Source organism: Panthera pardus, unplaced genomic scaffold (genome assembly GCF_024362965.1).
Source record: "Panthera pardus isolate Hobbes unplaced genomic scaffold, ASM2436296v1 HiC_scaffold_25, whole genome shotgun sequence".
In the NCBI taxonomy this organism is placed as follows: Eukaryota; Metazoa; Chordata; class Mammalia; order Carnivora; family Felidae; genus Panthera; species Panthera pardus.
Window position 1 is genome coordinate 46,579,229 of NW_026526821.1, and position 14,366 is coordinate 46,593,594.

The 14,366-nt window shown below is 46.3% G+C and overlaps 1 long non-coding RNA gene across 1 annotated transcript in view; it reads right to left on the reverse strand.

The window, feature by feature from the left end:
* Positions 1-12,520, reverse strand: part of LOC109274655 (uncharacterized) — a 59,167-nt gene extending 46,647 nt beyond the window's left edge. The window contains exon 1 of the long non-coding RNA XR_002083767.2: positions 12,328-12,520. This is a non-coding gene — a long non-coding RNA (uncharacterized LOC109274655). The remainder of the gene's footprint in view (positions 1-12,327) is intronic.
* Between the last annotated feature and the right edge of the window lie 1,846 nt (positions 12,521-14,366).

Consider the following 14,366-nt stretch of genomic DNA (forward strand, 5'->3'; position numbering starts at 1 on the left):
GAACAGCATGGTCAGACAGGAGTTTTGGAAGGAGACACCAGGAAATCACAAACGCACAGGAGGAATGGCATGGGATGACATTAGCAGAGGCCAAGAGCACAGGTTAGGAAGTTTGATAATCCTCAAACCAGGAACGGCACGGTTGTCAGGTCAAAATGACACTTCTATGAGTGGATCCTGTCCCAGGTGGTCCACTGGAGAAAGACAGACCCACACCTCACACTACACACTCAGGTTAACTCCAATGGATCATAGGTTAAATGTAAAAAATGAAGCCATGGAAGTACCAGATGCAAGCATGAAAGACTTCTTGTATCATGGAAGGAAGAAAGCTTTTCTAATGGTGACGCAAAATCCAGAATCCATCAAATTTACAAAAAAAAAAAAAAAGAAAGAAAGAAAGAGAGAAAGAAAAAGAAAGAAAAGGGTAATCCAATTCCTAAGAGTCAAGAATCTCTTGGGGGGAAAAAAAAGCAAAGTCAAAACACAAGTGAGAAACTGGGGGAGGGGGATCTCCATCTTAGATTACAGATAAAGTATGACTCTCTCTATTATATGAGGATTTCCTAGAAACAGAGAAAAGAGCCAACAACCCAATATAAAAATGGGCAAAGACATTTCACAGAAAAAGAACTACAAAATGCCTTCAACACATAAAAAGATGTTCCATCTCATGCATACAAAGAGAAATGCAAACTATAACCACAATAATACACCATCTATCCCTTAACAGAGAGGCTGAAAAAAGTTGCTTTAGGGAGTGTGATATGGCACAACCCCCATGGGAAGATCATTTGGCAGTATTTATCAAGATTACGATGCATATATCCTTTAGCACAGAAATTCCATTTCTGGAATTTATCCCACAGATGCATACCTGTGTGCCCACAACACAGCAAAAGATTGGACATAATTCAAACACGGAATAAACTCTGGTACTCAGGCAGTGGAACACTATGCAGCTATTAAGAAAAGAACGTGAAGTTCTTCATGTGCTGATGTGGGAAGATCTCCAGGATAAGTGAAAACAGCCAAGGGCAGAACAGTGTGTCTGGCACGCTGCCTTTTGTGGAAGAAAGTGGGGGGAAAGACTATGTATTCTCATTTGCATATATTTGCATAAGAGGCCACAAAAGCAAATAATAAGAATGTGTCCTTGTACATTCCAGGGAGGGAACAGGGCAGGATGTGTGTAAGAACAAGGCTTCTCAAAGGGAAACTGACCCTTGAGTCATATGAATGTTTCACCTATTGACAAAAAATAAAATCAAATTTTAAAGAATGACTAGTTTCACGGTCTTGAAGGCATATAACTTCCTCAAGGAAGAGACTGGCCCATCAATCTCCAGGGAGGCCCTGGACATAATGCTTTTGCTTCCCTTTTGGCCCCTGGTCTCTCCAGCTTATCCCCAAAGTTCCACTGCTCTCAATGCTGAGCATATTGTGGTGCAGGAGAATATTGTGAAAGCATACCTCAACTCAGAAGGGTTTTTAAAATGAGGTCCTGTTGTTCTCCAGGGATAAATATGTTGGAGGCCAGCAGGCTGTCACTTGCATAAATTCTGACTTGGTGAATACTAGACTGTTTTACAATTAGCAAAGCAAAATGCCTGCCTGGGTGACTATCCTCTCTGGCATTCCCAGCTCCCAGCTCACCTGGCTTCCTTTTGCTTTCTCACTAATTTGTCTGGAGAACCATAACAGCCAGTATATATTATACTATATTAAAAGGATTATATATCACTATAACCAATAATTGTTATAACATTTATTGAGCACTTGCTATGCAGCTGGCATTTTACTAAGTGCTTTATCTTCTTTATTTCAGGTACATAACTCCAGAAATCAGTTATATTGTGATCCCATTTTCCAGATGGAAAAACTGACCTTCAGAGGTTTGATGCTTTGTCCACAGAATGAAAAGTGTTTGAGCCAGGAGTCATCCTCAGTCTGCACAATCTGGGTTCTGAAGTCAATGCTTTTCCCCAGGACTTGGGTCTCAGCTCATCAGCCTCCCCTCCTTGGTGCCCCCTAATTCTATAGCTGCTCCTTAACTTGTTTTCCAAGGCGCCCACTGCATGGCCTCAATTCTCTGTCCTGCTGTCCTTACTTACCACCACTTTCCATGTGGGGCCCTGCTCCCTTCCAAAACCAAATTATTTACTCTGCACCCCTGCTTTCCCATGCCCTTCCCTTTGCTCACTGTATTTCCTGGAAAGCCCCTTCCTGCTCCTCCTTCACCCTCTGGGCCTCTACCTGTCTACTCACTCTTCAAGGTTGATCTCAGAAGCCAACTCCTTCCTCAAACGCCCATGGCCCCTAGCCACTCGTGACCTCTTTCACCTCAGAACTGTGGTTTTACCTCTGATTCACTCTGCTTTCAGTGAGGCTCAAAGTTTCCACTATAGTACTCCTGATGCCCAAGGGGAACTCCCTGCCTATCTATAGGCTCCAGGGTGACAACTTCTATTTTGTTCTTCAAATGGGCAAACATGTTGCATCCTATGCCATGAAAAATCCATACTTGTGTTTTTTTAAGGAAGGAAATTTTTTTGTATATATATTTAGTTTTAATTCCAGTATAGTTAACATACAATGTATTTTTAGTTTCAGGTGTACAATATAGTGGCTCATTGCTTCCATACATCACCTGGTTCTCATCACGACAGGGGCACTCCTTAATCCCCATCACCTATTTCACCCATACCTCCCAACGCCCCCACCCCCACCACTTCCTCTCTGGTAACCATCAGTTTGTTCTCTCTAGTTAAGAATCTGTTTATTGGTTTGTCTCTTTCTTTTTCCTTTGCTCATTTGTTTCTTAAATTCCACATGAGTAAAATCATATGGTATTTGTCTTTCAATGACCAACTTATTTCACTTAGCAAAATACTCTCTAGCTCCATCCATGTCATTGCAAATGGCAAGATTTCATTCTTTTTTATGGCTGAGTAATATTCCCTTGTGTGTGTATGTATATATGTATGTATGAGTATATATATATGTATGTATATATATATGTATGTGTGTGTATATATGTATATATATGCATGTGTGTGTATATATATATATATATATATATATATATATATACATATATATCCCACATCTTCTTTATCTATTCATCTATTGATGGACACTTGGACTGCTTCCATAATTTCGTTATTGTAAGTAATGCTTCTAGAAACATAGGGTCCATGCTTGTTCTGATATGAAAATAATGTTATTTTCCAAAATCATTAGGTGAGATTGGCATTTCAGGAGGATGTGCTTTCTCATGGCTAGGAGCTCCCTCTATCTCATGGCCAAGCACCAGCTAGAGACGCATGCTTAAGTTTAAGAAACAAGTGACCAGAACATAAAGTCCATAAAGGTCAAAAACCACATCTGGATCCCAAGCCCTGAATCACCATCCGTGTGTTGATTGTAGAAAGAATTTTCTTTATAATTTCACAAATGAAGTGCCCATTAACACAATCCTTCTGAAGAGTCTGAAAGTCATTTAATTTTCAGTAGATAGGTTTCCCTTGTAATAGAAGCTACTTGATTAATTTGCTCAATGAGGCTCTTTTTCAGAGCTGGTACAAGCCCACAAACACAGCTCATATTCCCAAATTCTAATTTGTGGAGTCCCTAGGAGTTCTGCTGTATTTTCATTTCAGAAATTTACATAGCATTGGAAACAGAGCCAGACCACATTTTAAAATCACTGCATCTGTCCCAGAACCCCCTCCTCCATGCCTTCATACTTAACTGCCTTTCTCTTGCTTCTCAGATTCTAAAACCCCCGATGCTAATCTGACATGGCCTTGCTATAGTTCACCCAGCTCTCTCCTTAGCCTGGGGCTCTACAAGCTAAATAATTTCCTTTCTCTGAGAACTGCCACCTGCTTAGAGCAGCTCCCTCAGTTGGGCAGGAGGATGGTGGGGCAGCTGGGAGCCAGCCATCCTGGCTTCCATTCCTGTGTGGTTGGGTGGCAATGATTTTCACTCCATGCCTTCAACCTTTCATCTTTGGAACAAACCCACATGACTGGCTAAGGAGGTCATATACGTCATGCAGCTGGGTTCCCCAAGAAGCAGACTTGAGTCCGGATTTGTGGCAGAAGGTTTATTGGGTATCAGCACCTCTGGGAGATGAGGGCCCACAACTGAGAGAGGAAAGTTTGGCTATGAGCCTTTGCAAGAAAAGCCTTCATGGTCCCACTTGAGCTCTGGCGCTGAGACAGCACTTCACAGTTGCTCTTCTTTGAGACTTTCAAACCTCCACATGAGCAGCCATTAGATGTGGGCTGCCCCCAGAAAGGGAGTGTCTGCTTGGGTGTGATGGCTGTCATCAGCCCAGGGCAATGGGAGGGGGCCTCAGCTGGGAACTGTGAACATCAGCACCCCTAGCAGTGGGGGTGCGTGTCTGAGACCTGGATGGCGGGGTGGGTGAAGGATCTGTGCAGCACCCAATGGTGTCCACTACAGTGCATAAAGTGAATGTCCTACAATAAACAGAGGTCATCAGAACACTAAAGCGTGCTGCCTATGTGAATGAGGTGTAAATAACCAATAGCCCAGTAATCCCCAGGGTATGGTTTTTTAAAGAAGATGCCACATTACCAAAATCTTGGATTTGAAGCACTTCAGGGAATGGGGAAAATGTGGGGCAACTCAAGAGAGATGTGTTTTTTAGGAAAAAAATGGCAATTCGCGGAAGGTGGCGGACTCAAACCTTATTCTCATTCATCCAGGGGCATGCTGTCACAGCAGGGACCTGCGTGGGGAGACAGCCACTTAAAACCAAGCCCAAGGGGCATGGGGGTGGCTCAGTCGGTTAAGCGTCCGACTTCGGCTCAGGTCATGACCTCGTGGTCCGTGAGTTCGAGCCCCGCGTCGGGCTCTGTGCTGACAGCCCAGAGCCTGGAGCCTGTTTCAGATTCTGTGTCTCCCTCTCTCTCTGACCCTCCCCCATTCATGCTCTGTCTCTCTCTGTCTCAAAAATAAATAAACGTTAAAAAAAAACTTGAAAAAAACAAGCCTAAGCCCCAGTTCACAAGACACTGGGCCTATTCCGTGAGAGAGTTCCCCTCGCCCCATGCTTTCTCTGGGAGAAAGAACATGTCCAGGAGGCAGACGAGCAAGGGAAAACCCTCCACTCGGGACAAAAGAACAAGAAAGTAAACACAGAAGTAAAAGGTCTTCTTATCTCTGACAAAGGAAGAGAGTGACGTTACAGCTGGTAAAGCCAGAACAGGCCCATGATCCTGTTAGTACAGGGCCCAACATTTCCAGAAGAACTGGCTCCAATAAAAACCACCGTTCTTCCATGTTATCAGAAAAGTCTGGGCCAACTATCCACTTCCCTTCTTCCTTACTTTTCTCAAACTGGAGAGTTTACAGCTGCCACTCGACACCTCTGTTACTTGCCTTCCTTTGGCAGCACACCCTGTCTCCCCGGTGGGTGTCACTTTAGCGCCTCAAGCCAGTCCTGTGCAGTGCCTCAGAACCACAAAAGAATGTGGCAAACAAATAGAAACTCAGGAAAATGCTTTAAGCTGTTTTCTTCTGAAGACACAATTTAATACAGTTTGATTTATAAATATTTCTATTAGCAAATCATCCACTGCATGTCTAACAGATGTCCTATGAAAGAGACAAAAATTAAAATGTATTAGTTTCTTAAAAATATGGAAAAATAATGTAATGAGAACAATGGCCACTGATTAACCTAACCACCTCCTGCTGTTGAGCATTTTCTGTGGTGGGAGTAGTTAAACCTTACTGCGACCCTCTCTGGTAGGTGAGCCCACAGAGACTCACTGAGGTTAGGTCTCAGTAAATGGGAGAGCCTGGATTCCAACATGAGACTTGAGAACTAATAAAAGGCCGGACTCATCCATATTGTGCTTTCCGTAACCAGGTTACTTTCTGAGTTTGAGATGCACGGTGCATTTTTGATCCAATAGATAGTGAGGCTTACAGAGGAGCTTATAGACCCTGTGTGCCAACTCACAATTCAAAACACACGATCTTGCCATGACTAGTAGCTCTAATCACATTTGATCATAAATTTCCCCAACCTTCCTATCGGCTTCAATATAAGAGACACAAATAAAAGCTCTAAAGGCACAGTGAGAACAGAGAGCCATCAACTCAAATCCCTATCCCCTCTGTGATGAAGGGCAGCGTGACTAGAGCCTCACATGCCAGAAGCACCTCAAGCTTATAGTGCGATTAAACTGCCATCAAACTGCACCTAAGGCTATTCATCCAAATTAAAGCTGTGCTGTTCCCCAAGCCCAGCCGATTCCACCGCCCCTCTTCCAGAGTTACCTACGCCCAGTTGAAACAGAAAGGAAGATGAAAGTGACAGATTCGTTCTGCCCAAAATCAGTTGGCTGACATCGCAAACACGAACACATGTCCCCCACATGCAAACACCAGCTCCTCGCAAAATGACCTGGGTTGTATTTTGTGAAATGTAATTACAGAAGAGACATGAAACCAAGCAGAGTCTTGGCTCAACCAGAGGTGTTACTACCCAAAAAGAAATGGACAGCACCTCGGCCGCTGCCCCATTACAGGGGAGCAAATCTCTAGCCTGCTGGCCTGTCAAAAGGCAATATTCCAAACAGAGTATTTCCCAGCCGGATGGCTATTAATTCAGGTATCCACCTTGCCAACATCTCGATGCTTAGAAACCCTGTCAAAACTCATTTTCTCAGCATATCCGTTTGTAAGGTCAACAGTCCCGTGGCTGTCCATGTTCAGCATCTGTTACTGCCTTTTTTAAACCCTGTAACCTTTCAGCTTCTGGTTGTCGCTGAGAAATGCTGGACCATTTTAAGGGCATTTTAGCTTTGATTGTTACTGTTATTAACTTTCACATGCCTTTAAATTATTTTAACATTATCTTAGAGCATAGTACAAATGGTATAATCTTATTACAGTAGATGAATATAAAGAATTTTTTACAAGATTGGTACTTTCTAAAATACACATTTTTAGGTCTCAAGAGCTGCCCATGTAATATTTTTAAAAATAAACAAGACCTAAAAGCCCCACAAAAATTAGTGTATTTGTTCTCTTGGTTGTAGTGGTGACTTAGAAACAAATGTTTATAGCTAAAAAGGCTTTTTGGTTTTTTTTTATTTATTTAAAAAATGTTTATTTTCGAGAGAGAGCGGGGGAGAGAGGGAGAGAGAGAGGGCGCAGGCACAAGTGGGGGAGGGGCAGAGAGTGAGGGAGACCCAGACTCTGAAGCAGGCTCCAGGTCCGAGTTGGAGCTGCACACTCAGTGCAGAGCTGAGTGTGGGGCTCGAAACCACGAAACGTGAGATCATGACCTGAGCTGAAGCCTGATGATGAACGAACTGAGACACACAGGTGCCTCTAAAAAACATTTTTTAAACATGCACTTTTAAAGTCAATATCCATCCTGCAGCAATGGACTTACTCTCAGACCTTCTTGGAACTTGTTTAAAAATGAAATGCAGGTTATATTTTGAAATACACATAAACTTATAAAGCAATAAAAATAAAATCAAAGTGGACTAAATCTTACCATTTATTACCCAGGTGAGGCTAATAAAAATGAAAAGTCATTTTCTTTTAATTGATTTCTGAGACCTTTTTAAAGAGAACAGGTGAAGTATTTTTCCTTCTTTTTGTTACCTCCTTCCTCCCTTGCTCCTCTTCTTTCTACCCTCCCCCTCATGATATTGACACTGCTGTTGTTATCACAAGCCAGCAATCCTGTGGGAAAGCAACACCAGGTCTATAATGCAACACTGCCACAGCCTTTGTAAAAAAGTCCTTACCCAAATGCATGGCAATCAAATAATGCTAACCATACAGCAATGATCATGAAAACAAACGAATATTCAGTGTTTCTTAGATGCGACCAGAAGTTCGAGGGTTTTGCCTACCCTGCTATCTTAGGAGTCTAGGGTTCAGCGGTTACTTAATGTTAAAAGTCTAGCTTGACTCCCGCCTCCTTGGACAATGCAATTATTCTGACTCCTTTTGGGCCAACGTTTTTTATTCATTTCCACCTTTCCCAAAGTCAATCTTATTCAATGCAAATGGCTGTCAATTGTCACCTCCACAGTGACCGCCACCTCAGCTCACTGTGCAGATGGTTAAATTTAGGAGGCTGTGTTCTCCTGTGTGGGACAGGGAGACAGAGGGTTCGTGTTTTAAAAACAGCAAGCAGATTGAGAGGGCAGTGGCTGTCCTTTACAGACGGTTCCAGAGCCAGAATGATGACATCGTGTAAAAATGAACAGGAGGGATGTTTTAGTTGTGGATTTAAACATGTTTTCATGTGTCGTGTTAAGATGTTCCCAGAGGTAAATAGGGCTAGTCAGTCCTGCGTCCCTGAAGACAGTGGCAAAGCAAAAAGCATCACATTTTATTGTCCCTTCCCTAAGGCAGAGATTCCAAAACTTTAATGTACATTAGAATCACCTGGGCAGCTTTTCAAAATTCTGGCATCCAGGCTGCACCCTGACAATCAACCAGAATCTCTGGGGTGAGGGACTCAGACATCAAGTGTCCTAAAGATCCCCCTGCCTCTCAGTGGTTCTAATGTGCAGCCATGGAGAGAAGCAGTGTCTTTAACAACCCTTTGCATAAGCAGGACTGGCTGAAGTGGTCTTTATCCAAAGGCATAAAAACTGAATAATGATTCTAGATGGCTGTACAGTCAGCTTATTGTAGCACTGGGGACGAGCACTCAGCTCATGGTGGTGATGTGGGTCTTTTCCTGCATACAATCTGCAGACCCTGTCTAATATTTTCCATACCGGGCAATGAGATCACAAACTCCAAAACACTAAATCAAAACCGGAGGCATTACGGGTCTTCAATAAAACTCCATAGCCCATACACAAGGGGTGGGGGTGGGGGGGAGAAAATCAAAACCATCACCAAGCTGCAGACATGTCACATATACATACGTATATATATGTGAATATATATGTAGCCAGCATTAGGATATTGCAGCAATTAGACAGAAGGTATCAAACAATTATTAATTAGCTAAAAGTGACCAACTAGACCGGCAGTAAAAAGCTACAAGTAAAAATCCTGTTTGTGCCTAAAAGAAAGCTCATCATAGAGGACACTTGATTTCTGACAAGGAAAATTATTTAAGTGGCATCACAGGGAGAAATGACATCAGGATATGCACAAGAAAAATTAAGTGAATATGAAGGAGATCCTGCTTTGAGAATATGCAATACCAGAGGCCTTCAAGACTTCTGAGATTATGCTACAGACAAACCCACAGTCATGGAACAAAGCCTTTATAGCAACGTTTCTAAACAGTGTGGGGGATTTGAGAAACAAAGTCAGTAACATCTAACTATGAATGATAATTTCAAGCTTGCAAGAAATAGGTAACCAAAAATGGGGACAGGACTCCTGCTTCCCTGTCCACCTGCCTGAGGGGAAGTTGAAAATCAACTAGTGGCAGGTTTCAGTGTTCTTTTCTCTTTTGTGTCCAACTTATTATCACAACAATCATTCTGCAAACCTCTTCCCTACCCACTTTCCAGCGCCTGAATTATGGTTACGTGTGTGTGTGCACACTCACATGCACTGAAGACTGAAGAGGACTGTTCTTTAATAAGAAATCAGACAAATCCAGGTAAACCAGGACTGGCTGGGCATTGTCTTTAATTCAAGAAAAGGGGCTCTCCTCTTGTCCTTCAGTTTCCATATGCCTGTTCACATCCAGGTTCTATGTCCATGGAGGATGAAAAACCTCCAAAGCATTCAAGGGCAGCTCACTTCAAGCTGCTTCCAATTAGGCTGGGCAGTGTGAATGTCTCAGACGTGTCAATATTTGCAACAGAGCAAGTCTGATTCACAGGGGCATCCTCCAGGCAGCAGGAAACCCTCGCCCACTGCCAGTCATCCTGTAGGCAGGCATGCCATCATCCTCTCACTGCCCCTTGAAACTGCCACTTCTATCTTTTGTACCCATGTGGCTACTCCCAGATCTCTCCTCTTCCAAGTACCCGGACCCTGTACAGGAGATATGCCCCATGGACATTTTAAGTTTCCCAAATATTTCTACTTTAATATTCCTGTTTAGACTTTAGCACTGTCACGTAAACATTTTGGAGACCTCACTGCAAAGGTGGAATTTTGACCAGTGCCTGAAGCCCTGTGCAAAATTTTATGTTGCTGGAGTGAAATGAAATAGATCTAATTCCATAGTGTAGATCATTACATATAAGGGGAAACTGAAGCTTATCTGACATACCCACTGCCAAGGAAAGGAGGGAGATTTAAGAACAATAATGGAAACCCTGGATTTGGTGCCTATTTGAATATACATGCAAGAGTGGGAAGGTCGCTGCTCCTTCAGAAGGTTCAAAGAAACCATTCGCTCCTGCAAATGGCATTGTTTTTCTACAGTTTATTTTTATCATCGAAATGTGACATTTAAAATGTTTCTACTCCAAAAGGAATGTTACAAATGTAGTAGTCATATCACTGAATCACAGGATACAAAGTATCTTAGATCTTCATTTGAGACGCTCAATTGATCCGTGTTTATTTCTTGTGGGAGTTTCTCCGCAGCTGTTTTTCAATTTTTCCCCGCCAACTCTTTGAACGGAATCAGGGGACTGTTTTGTTATTCACGAGGGAAATACACATCTATTCTTGTTTAACCATTTCATTTTAGGAAAGTGACAAAAAATGCCTTTGCTTCTCTCCCCTTACAGCAGCCAGTGTAGGCAGAAATGGCTCTCCACCCCACCTCTGCCGACCTGACCTGCTTTCGATAATAAACATTTCCAGGCTAGCAAATAAAATGCGAGGCTAGGCAAAGAACTTCAAGCCCACCTTGGTCACCAGCAGGCCAACTGGAAACAAGCCGTGGGACTGGTTGAGGACGGCATTTCTCCTTCTTGTGGATCTTATTTTAATGCTAATTGGCACCGTTTTCAACACCGTCCATTTAAATCTGCCGGGTGTGTGTCCTAAAGGGGAGCGGCAGGTGCAGGGCGCAACTCCCCCACCGCGCTTCCCTGTGAGTCCACTTAGTTTGGAGGATGTACCCGCCCAGCACTCTGCGGGGGCCACAGGCAAAAGGGCCAATTCAGCCTGGAGTCTTCCTTCCTCTTGCCCTCCTCCCAACTCCCGCCGCCACAGTGGACACTCGGGTTGGAATTTCATTGCTTTATCTCAAGTTCCCGTTTCCAACGAGCTAGTCAGCCTTTGGCACGTTCGCAGAGGGTTTGCAATTGCTCGATCCGGGTCAGCTCTTCTAACCCATTACTGTTTTTCAAGTGTGGTGCGTGGAATTTCCTTTGCAAATCTGGGGAGGGGGACACAATATAACCTAGTGCATAAAAGGCGTTTGAAGCCTGCACGACTTTTTTTTTGAGAAAGGAAAATTAAAAGACTCGGTTAGTTTGATTTCTATCCACACGACGCATGGTACAGTGTTCTTAAACTCATAGCAACAATTTGGGGACTGGGCTGAACCGGGACACAAGCGGGAGCAATTGCCGGCTTGGCAGGCCTAAAGTACGGCTGTCGGAAGGAAAACCCTGGCTCCTGACCCTGCTTACTCTGGTGCCTGCACTGGTCCTGCGTCGCGGGAGGAAGGGAAGGCGGTGGCTACCGGCCGTTGGTCGTTAGGCCCAGGCTTGGCTAAGGAGGCTGCCTGTGTTTCTTGCCCTCGGGTCCTTCTTGCAGAACCGAAACGCAAGACTGGGCGCACCGGGACCCGCGGTTGCTCCTTCGACCCAGCGGGACCCCAGTCAGGCTTTCATGAGCCTGTTTAGATTTCTCCCATAGACTCTGGAATACAAGGTTCCCGAGAACACCCTGGCCTATTGCGATTGGCACGGTTTCGTTTGCACCCAAACGGCTCCCAGAAACAGTCCTACCAAAAATTAAAGCGACGCAGGAAACATGAAGCAGGGGCGACTGTTGGCCCAAGGATGGCCCTGGACGACCCTTCTAGCCGCCGCCAGCTCCCAGTCCCCCAAGGAGGCAGGCACTCTATTCCTGCCTCATCTTTAACTCGCGATTTTGGCGGTGTCCGCCTCTCCTTTCTCTGCCTTGGGAAATCTGGGTCCCATTCCGGGACCCTCGAATCCGCCCTTCGCCGCGCAGGGCGTGCAGCCCTCCTAGCTGGACCCATCCAGTCACAGGTCCCGGAGTGCTCCCTTACCTTGGCGGCTCCCTCGCCCCTGGGAAGCGCTCTTCACTCGGTTGCCCGCTGCGCCATGGGCGCTCAAAACAGCTAAGCCAAACCTAGCCCAGCGTACATATGAAACTACTTTTTTTTTTTTTTTTTTTTTTTTTTTTTACCTCTGCGGGCTCAGCGCCGACCATGTCGCCGTCCCTTTGGTCATGCAGGGGACCAAGCTGCATCCCAGACAGGTGGAAGAGACGTTTCCTTTTCTTCGCAATCCCACCTTTGGATCAATCACCTCGCCCCCAGGCCAGTCCAGCCCACCGCGGGAACACGCTGAGTAGGGTCGGAGGCCGACAGGGGGCGACAAACTGTAAGCTTTTTGGGGGGCCAGCTCTGAGGAGGCTACAGCGCTGTGTGGTCTGGGCAGCAAGCAGCTGGCTGCTGGAGGGGTAGGGTGGGAGGGTGGATGTGGGATATGAAGTGCGGGGCTGCGGGCTCTGACACCATAAAGAACTCTCGGGTCCAACCCCCGCCCCGACGGCCTTGGCCCAGGGGAATGAGGAGAAGAAGATGCTGTCTGGGCTGCACGTCTTTGCCAGCGTCCAGCGCTCCACTGGCAGAGGTGGGAAGATGTTCCCCTGACAGGGTAGTTGCGAACCAGCTCTCCCCATGGCACCTCCGGTTTTATTTGCTCTTCTCTGAGCGTGCATGCTGACTCCTCTGCTACAGGAGAAAGAAACGGCTTTAGCTGTTTCACCTAGCCTTGGGGGATGCGCTGGGTTATGGGTGCTGTGGTTCCCAGGTCTAGGGACCAATCTTTTTGGTCTCCAGCCCCCGACCTGAAATTAAGGCAATGAAAGTCTGCATCGGGGACTAAGAGGTTCCAAACCACCTGGAGAGAACTGAGCGGGGGCGGGGGCCGGCGCATGCCACCTCCTGCGGCCCGGCCTCAGAACGCTCTACATACAGTGTGTGGTCAGTTCTCCGCTTTGTGCCTGCAGCAGAGCTCCTGGCTCTGTTGTGCCCACCTTAATCCAAACCGCCCCCTTTCCCCCGTCGGTAACCCGATCCTGCACGGTCGTGAACAGGCTTAGTCCAAATAGTTTCACCCCACCCCCCTCTCACCAGAGCTCTGACTGTCCTATTCCTGGTCCCCGTGGCCTCCCCGAGGATCCCAGAGACCAAGGCTGCACTATTTTCTCGGTGCAGCGGGAGGGAAGAGTCCTCACCTCTTCCGAACCCGGGTTTTCTTTTTCCAAAGATAATTTTTGCCTGGGCCCCGCGCCCTCTGTCCAGACAGACCAGGGTATAGGGCTCAGACCCTCCTAATTAATTGACATATTTCGACAGGTTGGTTAGGAGCCGTTGGTTGCTCTTTGGCCCTGTAGCGAAGGGTGAGAGGATCGCCTCGGCTCCCCAGGCTGAGCTGGTCGGGTGTGCCTCCGGCAGCGTCGTAGCGGGTAGGGGGTGGGGTGGGGCAGTGCGCAGCTCTCTGTAGGCTCCCAAGTACTAGGATCTTAGGGGACGGAGCACAGGGGAATCTTTCCGGTCCCCCGAGGAGAGCTGGGAGTCCTGAGCACTGAGCACTCCCTCCTACGCCCCCCTTCCTGCTCCGGCCAGGTCAGCCAATGAATGCCCTTGGCACTTACTGAACCCAAGCTCCGGACTCCCAGGTCCCGGTCTCCTCTTGTTAGTTCAGTGCAAAATCGGGAGCGTTCTCCCTCCACCTGCCATCTCTTGGACCCCACTGCATGACTCCTTCTGGGACTGCCATCGTTGTCGACACAGAGTGGGAAGTCCAGAACTGGGCGTTGACCCAGATACAAATGGAGAAGAGTTGACGGGGAAATGCTAAGGCCAAAGAGTTCGGGGCTGTGTAAACACAAGAACAAATAAAGGCGAAGGGACTATTCAGTGACTGAACGAGGACCCCCGGAAGCCGCGGATGCTGTGTGGAAGACGAGGCTAGGCCGCCTGGGCGGGGAAGAATGTGGGGTTCCCGGCCTGGAAGAAAGGAACTGCCCTTTAGGCCTACAGAGGAAGCTAGGACATGCGACCTCCCACAAGTCGCCAGGACAAGACTGGCGTCCGAGGATGAAGCATCCCTGTTCTTGGGATCCAAGCAGGTGGGAATTACTTTCCGACCTGCGGCCTGTGCCATGTATCAGAAATGAGTTCGGGTGGGTGGGCCTGTCCGCAGAAAGAATCTAGA